General features: G+C 46.1%; 1 pseudogene; it reads right to left on the bottom strand.

The window, feature by feature from the left end:
* Positions 1–10,994: 10,994 nt before the first annotated feature.
* Positions 10,995–14,231, bottom strand: LOC123404923 (annotated as a pseudogene).
* Positions 14,232–19,758: the final 5,527 nt, after the last annotated feature.

The raw sequence follows: 19,758 nt of genomic DNA on the forward strand, positions 1-19,758 counted from the left end.
GCCGCTCTAAAGGTCAGCTTCTCAGGAAAGTTACCGGGAGTCACGCACTTGAACCGCTTCCAAACCCTGCCCGACAAGGATAATGATTTGCTAAGTTTTTCATTAATAGATATATCAGAAAATCATCGAAAGAGACCGATAGAGCGCAAGAATGATTGAAATTATTCTTGGAGCATGTCCTGCAGACTTTGGAACTGTTCCAAGGGTCTCGATAATGAGTCGAAGGCATCAACTCTCCCCTCATCAGTTTGAATGTCCAACAAAATCCAATGAAAGCTGCACATGTATATATATAAATATATATATATATGTGTGTGTGTGTGTGTGTCAGTAACTTATCAATTACACTTATAAGTGAATGGACACAACAGAGTAAAGATCCTCACCTGAAGTTGTATGGAAACAGTATGCGGTCACAGAAATTTTGATCTATTAGAAACCTTAGAAGGTTTTCCTCCGTCTCCTTGGGTTTATCAGTTAGCGTCGCTATATGTATTTTATCTGGGTCAATAAACCCAATATTTAGGATGTTCTTACTTTTACAATCCAGAATCTTCATTCTGCATAATAGAGTACAAGTTATATATAGACAATGAATTGAAATAACTAAACAAGTTATATCTAGACAACGAATTGAAAAACTTACAGACAATAGCAACTCATAAGCGATTTGTCGAGGGCGTCGCCACTGTACATCTGGAAGAGTTCATCAAAGTCGATATGGATTTCTTCGGGGCGGCCGTAGTACTCCCGTGGGACACTCAACACGATCATCGTTCTCCCATTCTTTGATTTACTTAAGTACCATTGATACAAGTAACGCATATTTGTTCGGAGATCATCTTTGCTGACCAAAGACTCTCTCGTGACAAACTATGGCTTAGGGGCTACCACAACCTTGGTATCCTCTCGTCTTGGGAAGCCAACAAATCTTCAACCGAGATACCACATTCAGCCGCCAACTCCTTTGCTATTTCAAAAGCTTGCCCCCGCACCGGAGGGGGAACATTCTCGGTTAACACCTTGAGGGGTGGGATCGACTGTTTGGCCTGTTGTCCAAGCTGAGGAACGTCTGATTCTTTCTTGCTTGTAGTTGAACTTGATTTTCTCCCACTTGCACTTGCACATGATCTGCTCTTTTTCACTTCCTTCTGCAATGTGCGTGTATAGTCATCAGGCTTATGGTGTAAGTCATACTGTGATGGAAGGGTCGTGAAGTATTTTGCAAATGTTATTTGCTTCTCAGTGTATTCCGGGCGGGGCTCGGGTTCCTTCTTTTTCATCTGCGCATCATGATGTTCCTTTGCTATCCTGGCGTTTTCCTCGGGGGTACGATTATAAGGTCTGATAGGAAGATTAGCATGAGGTACCTTTGGGAGGGGCAACCGGTTAAGCTTTGGGGGGCTCCGTCGCTTAGGAATCGTCGGCGGAGCGTTCTTGTTGGCACGCTTCCGCTTAGTATCTGGAGCGGGCGGCGGCGAAGACGGACGACCCAAGTCCGGCGGCGGTGATCGAGATGGACTCATGTTGTGCTGGCCGACGTCATGTGGAGGGCTTGGAGGTAATGGAGGTGTAGGTGATCTGCGACGACTCGGAGGCGGTGTTGTCCTTAGGGCCGAGCCTGGAAGCTTGATGTAGTTCTTGTCCCATAGGATGACTCCACCCAGTACTTCTTCGAGTGTCCTCTCATCTTCGGGTCCAGCTATGTCAAGCTCCATATCATGAAACCTCGCCATGATTTCATCCACCCCGACTTTAGCAATGCCAGCTGGAATCTCACGGCCATGCTAGCGTGCATCAGGGCCAGAAGGTAAAGCTTGTCCGACGGCCACCTTCATGGATATGTTCTTGAATTTCTGATGAAGTTCACATGATGTTGACTCCTTGATTTCATCCACGGGGTAGCCGGGACCGCCCTCTATCATTCTTCGTGCATCGTCGGGCGGGGCCTCAGATTCAGCCACGCTGCTTTTCCGCTTAGATGGGGCGCCGGTAATATCAAATGCAGGATCTTCCTGGCGCGCTACTCCTCTAAGCTCATCAATCTTCTTATGTTGCTCGTTAATCCTAGCAACCAACTGGTTGAACTTGTCATTCTTCTCATCCTGCTACTGCTTCTTTGCTCTCTCTCGGCTTCTGTAAGTGTCTTGGTCTCTGGCAAACCCAAGCCACCACGGGTAAGAAGGACCGAAGCCTCGCGTTCATCCTCCATGTTCGTCATTGCCGAGGACCAGTGTGAGCAAATCTTTCTCTCTATCTGCAGTGAACTTTCTTTTTCCCTCCTTAATTTCTTTCACTATCCTTTTCCAATTCTCCGTGGGTATCCTAAGACCGTCACTGCAGATGAGGTCCCCTGTTTTTTCGTCGTACGACCCACCATGCGCAAGGAACCAATTTCTTGCTCTCAATTCCCACTCATCACGGAGTGGTTCAGGTACGATGCCTTTATCTAGCAGATCTTGCTCTTTCTTATCCCACTTTGGCATATACAATAGCAGAATTAAGCAATAAACTATTAACACTTAAGCACTAAGCATTAAACTATTAACACTTAAGCATATAGAATAGCAAAATTAAGCAATAATCTAAGAAACACTATTAACACTTAAGCATATACACTATACAATAGCAAAATTAAATGACAAAAAAATATATTTCTTCTTCTTGTAACCCTAAACTAATTATCCTCTTCTTCTATTTCTCCTCTTCTTCTACTTCTTCTTCTACTTCTACTTCTCCTCTTCTTGTAGTACTTCTCCTCTTCTCTTCTTCTACTTCTCCTCTCCTCCTCTTCTAATTTTTTCTCTTCTTCTACTTCTCCTCTTCTTTTATTTTTCCTCTTCTTCTCCTCTCCTCCTCTTCTTATTCTCCTTTTTCTTCTTTTCTTCTCCTCCTCTTCTTATTTTCATTTTTCCTAATCTTATTTTCTTATTTTTGTTCATATTTCTTCTTCTTGTAACCCTAACCCTAACCTTTTTCTTCATTTCTTCCCGTTTTCTTCTTTTCTTCTCCTTTTTCTTCTTTTTTCTCATTTTTCTTCTTTTCTTCTCCTTTTTCTTCTTTTCTTCTCCTTCCCTTTTTCTTCTTTTCTTCTCCTCCTCTTCTTATTCTCTTCTTCTACTTCTCCTCTTCTTCTATTTTTCCTCTTCTTCTCCTCTCCTCCTCTTCTTATTCTCCTTTTTCTAAATATTACTAACCCTAATAATCTAGCACAAACCTAAATATTCTAAATATTTTTCTTTTCTTCTCCCTTTTCTTCTTTTCACCCGGGACTAAAGCCCCTCCTCGGCTGCACGATAAGTTTAGTCCCACCTCGCCCAGCGAGGGGGACTAACACTTGTTTATAAGCCCCGTCGCAGCTACTCCATCGAGCTCCTCTCTAAAACAGGCTTAGGGGCCTAAACTCACTGAAAATTGAAACTATATTTGAAATTGTGGAGAAAATTCAACCTGAATTCAAAGTGAGCTCACTTTGAATTTAGATTGAATTTTCTCTATAAATTCTCATATAGTTTCAATTTTTTTCTATTTTCATAATTAATAATTTTGACTATCAAAACTATTATCTATTTTGTTATTTTCAATTAAAAACTATATTTATTAAAAATTCTTTTTGCATATTTGAGAATTTGACAAAACTATGATAATGAAAAGTGTTTGAAATTGAATAAATAATGCAAAACTATTTTCTATTTTCATACTTAATAATTTTGACTATCCAAACTATTATCTATTTTGTTATTTTCAATTAAAAACTATGTTTATTAAAAATTCTTTTTGCATATTTGAGAATTTGACAAAACTATGATAATGAAAAGTGTTTGAAATTGAATAAATAATGCAAAACTATTTTCTATTTTCAAAAGTAATTATTTTGACTATCCAAACTATTATCTATTTTGTTATTTTCAATTAAAAACTATGTTTATTAAAAATTCTTTTTGCATATTTGAGAATTTGGCATGCTATCATCATTTCACCCACATAGCATGTGTTAAAAAGTTGAGAGGGCTACGACAAAAACTGGATGCACTTCGTGTACAAAACGAACAATCTCTCTCGAAGTATCAGCGTTTCACAAGGAGAAGAAGGAGAAACGACCCCCCACAGCAACAGTCGACATTCTTCTTCTCTCATGTATGGTGGACACTCCCTCACCTGATTTTTTGACCATCGATGATGGTCGCTATTCCTTCTTTCCCTAATGCATAACAAATATCTAGCACAAGGAGAAGAAGGAAAAGCGACCCCCCACAACAAAAGTGGTTCCGCGGCACGCCACGTGGTTCCGCTGCACGCCACGTGAGACTAATGGTCTTTCATTTTTAAATGACTGTTTTAATCAAAAAGAAATCTGTTACAAAAGGGATTTCATTTTTTGAAGTTATTTGAACTGAAGACTTTTTGTATATATATGTGGTCGAAATGCATGATACCATGAAGTTAGAAAGGGCTAAACCATTCAAAAGTAGCAAATGAAGTTAGAAAGGGCTAAACCATTCAAATTTGGAAACTATAATGGCACAAACAGAAACTAGACATATATAAATTGGTCCAAGTAGTACATGATACTAGTCCAAACAGTACATAATAATAGCTACCATAGATATATATACAAGTGTTTGACGTTGAGAACACTACTCGTCTGAATCGTGTGAATCAGAATGTCCACCTTCCTCGAGGTGACGCTGGCCATAGTTGACGACTCGAATCTTGCGGAACAACTCGTATGAAACGTATGCACCTTTTGTTGCATACTCAATGTTGATACGATCAAGTGGGGCCTTCTCCCAAAGTTTGTGCCGAGACTTTGGGAAACTGGTCTTCATATCACCATATTCCTCGTCGATCAAGGCAACTGCCATATGAGCCATCGAAGTCCTGACATGTCGAAGCCTGAATATCGTTTGGAGATCAATGAGGCAACCAGTTGGTATCTCAATACCGAAGCTGTACTTCATCTTCAGCTTGTCGTTCCTTATGTCAACGGTAGCAAAAGTGATGCCGCTGCGAAGGAAGTCCATGAGTTCTGGACAATGCTTGTCACTACTGCAACGGAAACAAATAAAAATGGAATAAATGTTACATACTGCTGCAATAAGGAAACTTGTTTCACTACAACTAAAGAGAAAATTATCTTTAGGATTCAAATAGAACATATGCAATGGAACCTAGAGAGATCACTATAGCTATCCAATGGAACCTAGAGAGATCACTAGCTATATGCAATTTTCATGACTATGACATATCATATTGCTATCCAATGGAACCTAGAGAGATCACTAGCTATATGCAATTTTCATAACCTTGGATCAAAGAACACCGCATAAAATTGTATCACTACAACTATGATTTCAATGGAACATATTGAACCAATCAGATTTTTCAGATTGTGGAATACTATTCCAATTAGATTGTGTTCCCTTCAACTAATCAAAATTGTTTCACTACAACTATTTGAAGCGAACCAACTATGATTCCAATGGAACATATTAAACACTAGTTGATTCTAATACGATTTTTCAGATTATGGAACACTATTCCAATCAGATTGTGTTCCCTTCAACTAATCAAAATTGTTTCACTACAACTATTTGAACGGAACCAACTATGATTCCAATGGAACATATTAAACACTAGTTGATTCTAATAAGATTTTTCAGATTATGGAACACGATTCCAATTAGATTGTGTTCCCCTTCAACTAATCAAAATTGTTTCACTACAACTATTTGAAGGGAACCAACTATGATTGAAACAAATAAACTTACAATGTCATTATCTTGGATCAAAGAAAGCCTCAAAACTTACCTCGCCCATTGGAAGATCAAGACATGGTGTGCGAAGCATAGTTGGATGACGGCAACACCGCGTTGATCGGCCGTGTACTCCAGATCAAGCCCCAAGAACTTCTCATGATCCATTGCGGCGTCAAGCCATCGTTCCTTCAACTGTTCAAGAAAAAACGACATCTCCCTGCTCTCGTTCGTGTACACGACATCGAGCATGGTCGTGCCATGTGCGAGCACATCTTCAAAGCGAGTTGGCATGGTGGAAGAAGAGAAGGGAAGAAGAGAGGAGAAGAACAGAGAGCGAGAGCGAGAGAGAAGAAGAAACAGAGAAATGGCGACTCTGCTTTGGTTCGTGCTTTTCATCGCCCCAAACGACGCGGGATGCAAGCCGTTTGGGCCTTTAGTCCCGGGTTGAGCCACCAACCGGGACTAAAGAGGTATACCAACGGTTGCCACCACTACGACAGGCCACGTGTTAGGCCTTTAGTCCCGGGTTGAGCCACCAACCGGGACTAAAGGGGGATATGAACGGTTGCCACCACCACTGCCCACCGCGTAGCCCTTTAGTCCCGGTTTGGGACACGAACCGGGACTAAAGGCTCCTTACGGGCCGGGACTAAAGCCTCGAGGGAGGCATTAAGAATTGGGGCGACGTGGCCGGGCCTTTAGTCCCGGCCAGAGACAGGCCGGGACTAAAGGGTCCCGGCCAAAGGCCCGTTTTCCACTAGTGCACCTCGCTTCCTTCTTTGTCCCAGGAAATCTGACCTACCTAAATTCAAATTGCGAATTCAGACAAGGTGCATATACCATTAGACCTTGTGCCACACACCTCGTCCTTCACAGAGAAACACGCAATTAATGCCCCCCTTTGCTACGTAGACAGACACGCTTCACAGCAAGCCTTACAACGCCTATCAACACTCTCTTTGTCGCCATAGACGACAATGAACATGGTCAGCACAACAGCAAGAACGACCATCAAAACGAGGTGGGCTCTGCTTGAACCACATGATGCGATTAGGGAGGTCGATAGAGGCATGGAGCCAACGAACACCAATCATGGAGGTGAACCCACATGCGTGGACTCCCCTTAGATGTGCACCACACAACAACCGGCTCCACCCAAATCTCTAACAGCGTGTTTGGCTATTTGGGGGAATGGGAGTGGGAGTCTGACCTGGGGAGTTTGTTGGAGGATTAGCCTAAGGAATTAGACTATTAGTCCCATTCTCATGTTTGGTGTGTCGTGGGAAGTACAGATGGGAATTCGGCAAGAAGCTATTTATCCATAATTTCTCAGTCACCACCTCCGCAGCTTATTCCCCTTGTTCGTCGCTTCCTCCAACAATCTTTGTGCAATGGCAATACTCATGAGCTGTCCTTGCAAATCCGTATCTGCCGCCAGCATTGGGCGCAGGTGATGCAGGTCCTTGACCTGTGGAGTGACTTCCGTTGAGGCTTACGAGGCTAACTGATTTCTCTCTGATTGACCTTTTACTTGCGAGCGGGTGCTTTCGTCGAGGATTTTGATTAACGTAGAAAGCTAGCTCACCTTGATTTTATTTTTATATGCTATACTTGCAAAGCTAGCTACCTAAGGGCAGCAGCTGTACCATTCAAAGCTACTTTTGTAGAGGCCCGACTCAATTGCGTGGACGCACGCGGGGTACCAACTGCCAACGACGACAGAGAAGAAAGCAGACGTGTTTTTTTTCTCCAATTCCCAATCCCCGGTCGAATTACCTGCTCACCCCAGGGAATAGATCCGCGGGACTAGACCTCCTTAATTCCCCATCCCCTGCCCTGCTAAACTCCCAATCCCACAAAACAAATAACGGACTGTAAGTCTCATATCGCTCGAACTCCCATTCCCTGCCTCCAACTCCCCTCAACCAAACACGCTGTAAGGGTCATGTAAAGCCTGCACGTTACCAATAGTTCAACAGGGCGCACACAACCCTTAGATGTTGCATCAAAGACCATATACCATGTTTACATTATAGTACTGTTTGCACATTTGCTTGGAGGTGGGGGTGTCCCGTTACTCACCTCTGAACCCAAGCCATCACAGGCACAAATTAGCTGCATTTGTTTTTAGTCCGCATTGTCTTACATCATACTCACAATATAAAATAAAAATCATTAAACACATCATTAAATTAACTTTCAGAACTCATATTTATAGTAGTATTGTACATGTTGATAATTTTCCATATAAATATGTTCAAATTTTATAAGATTTGACAAATCTAGGAAGTAAAAAGTGTTAGAACATATCATATTGTTGTAATCTCAACCTCCTCCTCTATCTCCTATTGTATTCAAACTCTTGTAACTTATCCTTGCACGCCAAGGCAACTCATTAATATAAATGTACGCGGCTCCCCTCGAGGGAGTAGGAACGCTTCATAATCTTACATGGTAATCAGAGCCCCTCTTCCATGTATCTAGCCACAAACCAGAAACAAAACCCTAGATCATATCCGCGATCGCCGTCATGACTTCCTCACCCGGCGTCGCCCTGAACCTTGGTTCGCCTCCGTCAGAAAAACTTGCGAGAGGGAACTTCATCCTCTGGAAGACGCAGGTTCTCCCAGCCCTGCGAGGTGCGCAGGTTACTGGACTTCTGGACAACTCCGGCGCCGCTCCGCCCAAGACGGTGGAGGTCACAAAGGCGGACAAAACCACGGCCCAAGAGCCTAATCCTCTGTATGGACCTTGGATCGCCAAAGATCAACAGGTCTTGTCATATCTACTCAACTCCATGTCTCCTGAGATCCTTGCGCAGGTCGTCGGGAGGGACTCCACCTTCGAGCTCTGGACAACAATCGACAACCTCTTCGCTTCACAATCGCAGTCTCGGATTACCAATTTGAAGATTGCGATCACCAAGAAAGGCACCATGTCTAGTTCAGCATACATGGCGAAGATGAAGAGTCTCGGGGATGAACTAGCTGCTGCTGGCCGTCCCGTCTCTGATCCGGAGATGTTGGACTACATGCTTGCAGGTCTGGACCGTGACTACGACTCCGTGGTGGCGGCGATCGGCACTGTCAAGAACAGCATCACCGTCGATGATCTGTTTGCTCAGATCTCTGCCTTTGATCAAAGGATGGAGATGTTGGGCGACTCGTCTTCAGGCGGGTTTCATACATCTGCTAATGCAGTCTACAGAGGCCGTGGCTCGTCCCGTGGCAAATCCTATCGCGGGCGAGGAGGAAGGGGGCGCGGCCGTAGTGGTGACCGCGGTGACCGCCAGCCCTCTCCCTCCAATGGCGGCTTCAGAGGACGCCCTCGGCAGCAGCAACAACAGCAGGTGCGTGAGCAGCAACATGACTTCCCAGTGTCAGATATGTCTCAAGCATCATCCAGGGGGTGCACGTGTCTGCTGGTGGCGCTATGAAGAGAATGATCAAGAAGAAAAGGAGGTGCATGCAGTCTCCTACGGTGTTGACACAAATTGGTATGCCGACAGTGCAGCAACAAATCACATCACGGGTGAACTTGACAAGTTGACGATGCAGGAGAAGTACAATGGAGGTGACCAAATTCGCACGACAAGCGGTTCTGGTATGAATATTACACATATTGGTAGTTCAATCGTTAAAAACCCCATGAAAAATTTGCACTTGAAAGATGTCTTGCATGTTCCAGAAACTTCCAAAAATCTCGTTTCCGTCCATCGTTTCACTCTTCATAACAATGTTCTCATAGAATTCTATCCCTATTTTTTCTTGGTTAAGGACTTGGCAACAAGGAGAATTATTCTTAGAGGACGGTGCGTAGGAGGTCTCTACCCACTCATATCATCTTCATCTTCATGGTCAGATAAACAAGCAAATATTGTCACCAAGCCTTCTTCATCAAGGTGGCACAGTCGTTTGGGTCATCCATCTTCAGTGATAGTTAAATATATTCTTAGCAAAAATAAACTCTCTTATGAGCCTAGTGTTGAGTCAGTTTGTGATCCGTGTCAACAAGCTAAAAGTCATCAATTGCCTTACCCTATTTCTATTAGTGTATCTACTTCTCCATTACAACTCATCTTCTCAGATGTATGGGGACCAGCCCCTACTTCAGTTGGAAGATTTTCTTATTATGTAAGCTTCATTGATGATTATAGTAAATTTACTTGCTGAAAAAAAGATCCGATGTATTCCAAGTTTTTATCAATTTTTAAAATCTTGTTAAACGCAAACTGAACTCCAAAATCATTGCTATGCAAACCGACTGGGGTGGTGAGTATGAAAAGTTGAATTCTTTTTTCCAAAAGCTTGGCATCTCACATCATGTCTCTTGTCCTCATGCGCACCAACAGAATGGTTCCGCTGAGAGAAAACATCGTCACATTGTTGACATGGGACTAGCATTGCTAGCAAATGCATCCATGCCACTTAAGTTTTGGGATGAAGCCTTTTTAACTGCCACATACCTCATCAATTTGCTCCCAAGCAAAGTTATCAAACTTGACACACCTCTGACACGTCTCCTCGGTGTTACACCCAACTACACATCTCTTCGTGTTTTTGGGTGCGCATGTTGGCCCAATCTCAGACCCTACAACACACGCAAACTCGCTTTCCGCTCTAAAAATGTGTCTTTTTAGGCTATAGCCCTATGCATAAAGGTGTTAAATGTCTTGATGTTCCTACTGGTAGGGTCTACATATCTAGAGATGTTGTTTTTGATGAGTCCGTGTTTCCTTTTGCATCACTTCATCCCAATGCCGGTGCACTCCTTCGCAAAGAAATCCTTCTTCTTCCTACACGTCTTCGGTCTTTTGATCATGGGGGCGATGATTGTACTAACCAATGTGATGATATTCCTGCTGGTACTGGTCCTACTCTTATGCATGTGCAGGTCCCCGGAGAAAACGGCGCTCAAAATGATCAAAATCTCAAAAATCTAGCTCAAAATGATCTTATATTTCATGCTGAAGAAGGAGACGAGCCTGGCACGGACAACGAAGACGATCTGGCGGCGCCTGATACGCCTGCACGCGCGCAGTCCTTGGATCGCGCGACCGAATCTTCCTTGGATCGCTAAAAAGCTTTGCTAAATGATGGCATAGCCCGCTAAATGATGGCATAGCCCGCTATAGCTTTGTTGTAGCCTCTTTTAGCTGTTGACAGAGCCGCCACTAAATGGCGTAGCCCGCTATTTAAAACTTTAAGTATATACGAAGTGGACATGGAAGCTGGATCAGCTATTGACGACCCTGTCGTTGCGCCAGATTTGGGTGGGGGTTCCGCGGGGCGGGCTGAGGCTGGACATCTTGATCATGGCCGTCACAAAGTCGGAGACGAAGAGAGCCGGGTTGGTAGCATACTGGCGCACCAACGAGTCCTGGGAGCCGCCGTTGAAGAGCACCTGGTCGGAGTTGAGGAGGCCGCGGTTGGAGACAAGGTTGCGGAAGTAGGCGCTGTCGAAGAAGAGAGGTGTCTGCACATCCAATGGTGCCAGGTTGGTGTCGCCGTTAGGGGTTTGGACGGGGCAGGCGCGCTTGCGCAGCGCGGCAAACGCCGGGTCGATGTTGGTGCCGTTGTAGATGTGGTCGTGGAAGTTGAGGCACTGCGAGAAGCAGATGGTGTGCGTGCCTGACAACGTCGTGAGGTCCCGTGGGCTCAGCTGCTTCTTTGCGAACGCGGGGTCCAGGTTTAAGCTCGGTCCTGGTAGGTCGCTGTTGGCCTCATTTAGGTTGGCTGTCGTCGAGTCGCGGTGGCCGAGCGGCACCGCCTAGCTACAGTAGCAAGATACCTATAAGGCTGGTCGTAATTGGAGTATCGTAACTAGTTTCATGCATGTCAACTAAACAATTTTAATGATCTAAGGATTAAATGAAAAAAGAATTGATGAATATCATAATAAATAAAATACTACTATGTGTCATACATAAAAAGAAATAAAATCATACATATGATATTAAATTATGATACTATACATTACAAGTGGCTTAAGAGCAAGTATAACAAGTATATGTAAGCACTATAAAAGTTAAAATATTGCCTTTTTGCTGACATAGAGGGAAGAGAAGAAGAGCTTGCTACAGAACAAAAGCGAGCTGCATCACGTGCTCCTAGTGACTATGTAAAGGAAAGAATGGATCATATATTAAAAATTAATATATGTTTATATTTAACTGCTTCAAACTTGACTCTAAATGACATGACAACAATATATAACTATCAGCTGATTGTATTACTAACCATGCTCTAAGCATTACCAGACCAGAAAAGTGCAGCATACGAGTTTCTACCATCATTATACGTACCAGAAACGTGCCGTCTCGTGCTGCAAAAGCGGTGATGTCGGCCGGATCGTCTTGCCTTGTCAGTTGATGGTGCCTATGATCCGTCTGATGGGTCAGCGGTGGCTGGGATGATTTTGAGACAGAATGACGGAAATATTATCTTTGCACCATATCGTTGCATCTTTAACTGTAATGATGCTCTAGAAGCCGAGCTGCATGCAATAGTGCAAGGAATGGCTCTCGCTATTCAGCATTCTGAGATGCCTATCATTCTTCAGTCTGACACCTCGGTGGCCCTTCAGTCCATGTTGGGCAACATCTTGTCTCGGTCCGCATATGGTCACATTTTTGCAGAGATTCGTCATCTTTTGAGTGATAGAGAGTTTACTCCTTACAAGATTAGTCGTGTTCAGAGTGCAGATCATTTGGCCCTGTATAGTCGTACGAAGAATAGCACAACTATATGGCTAGGTCGAGGTCCACCATGTATTGATGAGCTCTTGCCTCTTGATTGTAACCCTCTGAATTTGGAATAAAACTCTATTGTCTGCGGAAAAAAAAGATTAGATCTTAGCAACCACTAGTTGGTAAACCGTTGGTGCATGGTAACTAATTGGCGAATAAGGGATGAACATGGCATTGGCCAATAGACCTGCCTGGGATAGTCATGTTCGTCAAGCGGGGATGCTTTCCGGTGTACTACTCCAAATGAATGAATTGTTGGGCCTTTATCTACATCATCGACAATGGCGGATTTGGTTGGCGCCAACCAATTGCTATGCATGCCTACACTAGACTATGTGTCTACAATCCACAAGCTTAGTACATTCAACATGTGCTCATTGCCGACACCAAGCTCATGTGGGGCAATCGGAGATGGTGGGAGGAGGAGGGGAGCCCCTGTGGAGGAGAAAGGGGAGGGGCATCGGTGACCAAGTGGAGTACCGCTACAAAAGAGAATGGCAAGCAACAATCAGGTGTTACTGCTGCCCACGTGTCGATTTAATCTCTCATGAAAATTTGCACACATGCAATAGTACATCCGCATGACAATGTGTATTTGTTTTTAAAAAAATTGGACGTTGAAACATTTGTCTTGATTTTTTAGAACGAGTCCCGTGAAGCTCCGGCACTACAACATACTTTTGGTCAGTAACTTCACACTCTGATGCTTAGGAATGACGATTGATCTTTTCTTCCGGAATACGCTCAGGTGTGTATCATTGCATTGATAGAGGAAAAGTGTTACAGAGGGTTACAAGGCCTGCATCCGACTACGTACACAGAAAGGCGTAGAGGGATACAAGTTAGGCAGAAGAGAAGGGGTAGCCTAGCCCCCAGAAAATGACATCAGGTTACATGAATGATCACATGCAGTCCTTTCGCGCTGACAGCGGTCCATTCGCGCGCTTCATCCTGAATGGTGATCAGTAGACGCGCGGTGGATGGTTGGAAGCCGTCAAAGATAACAACGTTGCGATGCTTTCAGATGGACCAAGCGATGAGAACTGCCAGCGATGTGAAGCCCTTGCGCAGGGTCGTAGGGGAGGAGTGGATTTGGGATGTGAGCCACAGAAAGAAGCCCATGGTTCTGTCCGGGGATGAGCAGTGAGACGACATCAGAATAGCACCTCATGCCATGTCGTCTGAGCAAAGACGCAACCCATCAGAAGATGATCCAGGGTCTCCGGCTCCTGGCAGCACATAATGCAGATAGGATTGATCTGGGAGCTTGTTGCCTTTCATTTCGCTTCCTCGCCTCTATTGTCCCATATGCGAGAGTCATGTGATTACGAATCACGACACAAGCTCCAGTTTTATTATGCTTCTTCATCTCTGATTTGGCCCCATTTACATATATATCTAAGTGTCTATATTATCTATAGCCCTTTTCTTAGTAGTGTTTCAGTCACCTCAAAAAAAAAAAAGATCATTTCAGCCAACAAATTTATGTGAACTTACTTGAAACCAATTGAACCATTGACCTATTGCGAAAAGTAAAGCCTTCATAGAACACTACCATTAACCTTAATCGAGATATATAAAGATGACATCAGTAAAACTTGTTCCGGTCCGGTTGGACGGCGGGGTTTGGAATGCTGTAGAAATCTTGCCGGTTCTTCCGGCTCTGAGGCGGTAACGCCTGCGGGTGTCACCATTCCTTCCTGGAGAGTGTCGATGGTCTCCATCCCTCACACCCCTACGCGTATCGGGGGAAACACTAGGACACGTCCGGGCAGCATCATCATCGCATCCCTTGTCGAAGGTGCTGCTTGGTACGCGGAGGAGCGGAGCCTTAGAGCGTGGTGGGTAGATTCCGGAGGGCGCAGCGGTTGCGATTCATCCACGTTTTGTCGAGCTGTCGGTGTTGGCATTATTTCTTTTGGTTTGTTATGTTGTTGGCCACATCGTTTGCTCTGTAATCGGTGTAGGTTGCTTTGTAATACAAAGCGGGGGAAACCTTTTTCGGTAAACTTGTTTTATCTTGCCTGGAATCAAATTTTAACCATGGACCTTTATGAGACATGCGGGGATGCTCCTTAGTGAGAAAGAAATTTGTATTACTGAATAACATGTATCTTTGCCGTGAGACACCCCTATCTTAAAATAAGTGTCTCAATCTTGCTACTACTTTATATAAAGTTAGTATAAACTTAAAACAGTTATTTTGAAACGGAATGAGTATTATGTTTGTCCATATATGTTCTATTGTTTGGAGGAAGATAGTGGGGATAGCATAAATATGTTGCTTCTCTCTAGCTGGTTTTCCTCCTAATCTAAGTGCACTCGTTGGGTGTATATATAATGCCTTAGGTGAAGTCTCCTAATGTCTAATTTGTAGGTTTAATTTGTCTGGTATACCTATAGGAATAATGGTGTGATCTCCGCCGCTAGCACCTCCCCTCCTCCCTTCCCTGTCCTCACAACCGCCAAAGGGCGTGGCCGGGCGAAGCCCGACCAGCACCGATGGGGCTCATCTTCCCTCTGACGCGGGCATACCTCCTTGCTCCAGGGCGCGGTGTGAGCATGTGGTGTTGTGGTCTTCCGGTGCACCGGCGTGGAATTCTGACGCTTGCGTGGAGGACTGTGGGGTGCGTGGAGAGCATCTGGGCAGCGACCGTGAGTTTGGGCGGCAGACGACGTGGGCATTGCCCACTCGTCCCCCTCCTTGTGACAGCGGTTGAGGGTGGCGGTGGTGCCCTGTCTCTCGCTTGGGCATCTCCTGGACCTTGGCAGGGGTCGGACGACGAGCGGTGCCTATGTTGGCTTCGGCACGACAGTCGTGGTTTTGCAGGCAGCGTGGGGCGGTGGTGGCTGCCTCTTGCTCCTGGAGATACGCCAAGAGTGTGCGGGGCTGGGTGGGTGCCGGCAGTCCCAACTGCACGCATGACAGGTATTGCGTGGAGCTAGGGTTCATGCTCGGGTGGGCCAGATCAAGGTCCGAGGCGGATCGAAGCTTCTGCTTCATGTGGGAGAGGTCGGGCTCGGCCTAGGATGTCCTCGCGGTTGGTGCTCTTGCTCACTTTGTTGGTATAGTGTTGGATGGTTGTGGCCATGATACTATTGTGTCGGTGCATGAATTAGCGTCGGGGACCACGGAATGGCATCATGTGAGCTCTCCTGGCCATGTGCATGGGGCTAGCTCGCCATAGGCAGTCTCGGATTCGTGGCCTCCATTCCACCGTGTGTTGGCTAGGGATGCAGGTGTGGGTGCCTCCTACAGTGGAGGCACCAACCCAGACTCAGCCCTGGTGTCGGGGTAGTAGTAGATGGAGTGTTGTCGCTCTTCCTACCATGGTTGTATGCCATGTGATGTGACTGGCCTATGATATCTCGTGATAGGCCCTGTTTGGATACTCTAACTGGGTTAGAGGTTAGAGTTAGATTCTAACCCTCAACTAACCCTGAACTAACTCTAACCCAAGAGGTGTTTGGATGAGAGGGTTAGATTGACAATAAATGCTCTTTCCCAATCATTTGGCTACTTTTATCCATGTTCAGTGTCGGATTTGGTGTGGCCGGTCGTTGTGTGATTGTGGCGGAATGGCATAGGGTGGGGTGCTGCAGACGGCGGCTGGGGCGGGGCGGGGCGGTGCTGCAGCCGGCGGGGCGAGGTGCGGCGGGGCGAGGCGCGGCGCGGCGGTGCTGCACCCGACGGGACGGGGCGGGGCGCTGCAGCCGCGGGGCGGGGCGGGGTGCTGTAGCCGGCGGGGCGGGGCGCGGCGGCCGGCGGGCGGGGCGGGGTGCTGCAGCCGGCGGGGCGGGGCGAGGTGCTGCAGCCGGCGGGGCGGGGCGCGACGGCCGACGGGCGGGGCGGGGTGCAGCCGGCGGGGGCGGGGCAGGACGCGGTGCGGCGGCCGGCTGGCAGGGCGCGGCGGGGCGGGGCGCTGCTGGGACGGGGCAGACGGGACGGTGAGGAGGGAGGGAGCGACGGGAGCGGGGTTGGTGGGAGGGATCTTGTGCGGTTGGATGTGAATGTTTTTTCTTTCTTTTTTGGTCCCCACCTAAGTCTAACCCAAAAAAGCACCTCTTGGGTGGGTTAGAGTTTTTGGGTGGGTTAGATGCATCTAACCAACTCTAACCCTACCTGTTTGGATTTTTGAGGGTTAGATAGCTCAACTCTAACCCAATCTAACTCTAACCCTAGGATCCAAACAGGGCCATAGGAATGTTGACGCGGCGATCCTGGATGGTGGTCCACATAGGTGCTCTTGGACGGGCATCATTGCGGTGGTGCTGGGTCTTCTCCCGGGCTGTGTCGGAACTGAAAGGTGTTGCGGTGGGTAGCTCGGACGTGCCCTCTCTCTCGGAGGGTCAGCATGCTGATCCGGATCTAGGGATTTGACATCTTCACACTCCTCCTAGCAGCCTCGTGGTGGCATGGTGAGTTGTCGAGCAAAAGATCCGTACTTTGATGCCGACGAAGGGGACTCCTATGGGTGGTGCATTCTTCTTGAATACATCGTTGCGATTCTTCTCTCTGTGGCAGGGCTCCGGATGAAGAGCTTTGTCCGGTGTAGGCTCGCCAGCAGCGATGCTCTGCGCCGTTCTACTCCTTGGGGCGTTGTTGTGGATCTTAGGTGTGTTAGGTCATAGTTTGAGGGTGTTTAGTTCGCCCAGTGCTCATTGCTGGTAGCATAGTCGCGTGCGTTGTACACGTGCCGAATTTCTCAGGATCGACTTTGTAAGAGGGCTACCACATAATCTTGTATAGTTCGAATGTGTACTTGTTCACATGTTGCTTTATTTGTAAAGCGGGGCGAAAGCCTCTTTCAAGAGGGGGGGGGGGTATTTCCCCACAAAGAATCAGCATAATGACATCAAGAGAGGGGCCAATCTTGTGGATCTTAGGTGTGTTAGGTCATAGTTTTGCTTTGGTTAACTCAGAAGCCTCTAGTATCTAGTATTATATGAATAGAAAACAAACCAGTCATAATCTAACCAACTGTAATATAGTATACAAAAATATTGAAACTATAGTACGACCAAGAATCAAATATTGAAAGATGGTCATAAAGGAAATAGTACTACCCATTGATCCAAAAGAGCAACAAATAAACCATAGTGCCAATAAAGAAAACTAAATAACGTTGGTATATCAAATATAGGGTTAACCCGCTGATCCTAAGCAACAACCCTAGCAATATGGTAACAAATAATAACAATTTAACAAGCATAATCAGGAAGTAACCCTAAACTAACAACAAATTAGGCATGGATAAATTAGCATCATAGACCCCAAACCTAAGTCATTAGCTCGGTGACCGACAATGTACCACCATGGCTCGTTGGCCATGGCCCATAGCATTGGGGAAAGAGAGGTGAATCAAGGCGAGGTCGATCTCACCTTGCTTCGTGGAAGAGGGGGGAGAACTTGGTTGGTGACGCTGGTGTGGTGAGCTCTAGCAAAACGAGAGAGAGAGAGGGAGGGAGGGAGGGAGGGAGAGGGAGAGGGAGAGGGAGGGAGGGGGAATATAAAATGGCGGCTAGCTACTTAGGGTTTGAATTTGACACTATTTATACTATCTAGCTAAACCTATGACATCGATTTGAACTGTTAATGTATTGGTTGTACCACCATTTACGGGCACGAATAATTGCTCCTCATAGGACGTACATGACTAGTTACGTGGGGAAAGTATATTTTCGTCACGAGTAAGATTTTTTCGTAAACCTAGCCATCAGTTATGACTTCCTCTGACTGCTTTTTATGCCTGGTGCCTGATGACCAGAGGTGTATTATGTAGTATTGATTATGTTCTACACTTTAGGCTGGTTGTAATGGTAGTATCATAAGTAGTATCATGCATGTCAACTAGGCATATTTGATGATGTGGCATAGACTTAAATAAAGAAAGAGAGGATTGAGTATCATATTATGATACCGTATCAGTTTAAATGTTGTGCTACTATGTGTCATGCATGACAATAAATGAACTGTTCTATGTACTACTATATGTGTTGGGGAACGTCGCATGGGAAACAAAAATTTTCCTACGCGCACGAAGACCTATCATGGTGATGTCCATCTACGAGAGGGGATGTGTGATCTACGTACCCTTGTAGACCGTACATCAGAAGCGTTAGTGAACGCGGTTGATGTAGTGGAACGTCCTCACGTCCCTCGATCCGCCCCGCGAACTATCCCGCGATCAGTCCCACGATCTAGTACCGAACGGACGGCACCTCCGCGTTCAGCACACGTACAGCTCGACGATGATCTCGGCCTTCTTGATCCAGCAAGAGAGACGGAGAGGTAGAAGAGTTCTCCGGCAGCGTGACGGCGCTCCGGAGGTTGGTGATGACCTTGTCTCAGCAGGGCTCCGCCCGAGCTCCGCGGAAACGCGATCTAGAGGAAAAAGCGTGGAGGTATGTGGTCGGGCTGCCGTGGAAAATTCGTCTCAAATCAGCCCTAAAACCTCCGTATATATAGGTGGGAGGGAGGGGGCCTTGCCTTGGGGCTCAAGGAGCCTCAAGGGGGTCGGCCGAGCCAAGGGGGGAAGGACTCCCCCCCCCCCAAACCGAGTTGGACTTGGTTTGGTGGGAGTCCTTCCTTCCCTTCCCACCTCCTTCCTTTTTTTTCTTTTTCTCTTTGATTTTCTTTCTATTGCGCATAGGGCCCTTTTGGGCTGTCCCACTAGCCCACTAAGGGCTGGTGCGCCACCCTCATGGCCTATGGGCTTCTCCGGGGTGGGTTGCCCCCCCTGGTGAACTCCCGGAACCCATTCGTCATTCCCGGTACATTCCTGGTAACTCCGAAAACCTTCCGGTAATCAAATGAGGTCATCCTATATATCAATCTTCGTTTCCGGACCATTCCGTAAACCCTCGTGATGTCCGTGATCTCATCCGGGACTCTGAACAACATTCGGTAACCAACCATATAACTCAAATACGCATAAAACAACGTCGAACCTTAAGTGTGCAGACCCTGCGGGTTCGAGAACTATGTAGACATGACCCGAGAGACTCCTCGGTCAATATCCAATAGCGGGACCTGGATGCCCATATTGGATCCTACATATTCTACGAAGATCTTACCGTTTGAACCTCAGTGCCAAGGATTCATATAATCCCGTATGTCATTCCCTTTGTCCTTCGGTATGTTACTTGCCCGAGATTCGATCATCGGTATCCGCATACCTATTTCAATCTCGTTTACCGGCAAGTCTCTTTACTCGTTCCATAATACAAGATCCCGCAACTTACACTAAG

Source organism: Hordeum vulgare, chromosome 6H, assembly GCF_904849725.1.
Source record: "Hordeum vulgare subsp. vulgare chromosome 6H, MorexV3_pseudomolecules_assembly, whole genome shotgun sequence".
In the NCBI taxonomy this organism is placed as follows: Eukaryota; Viridiplantae; Streptophyta; class Magnoliopsida; order Poales; family Poaceae; genus Hordeum; species Hordeum vulgare.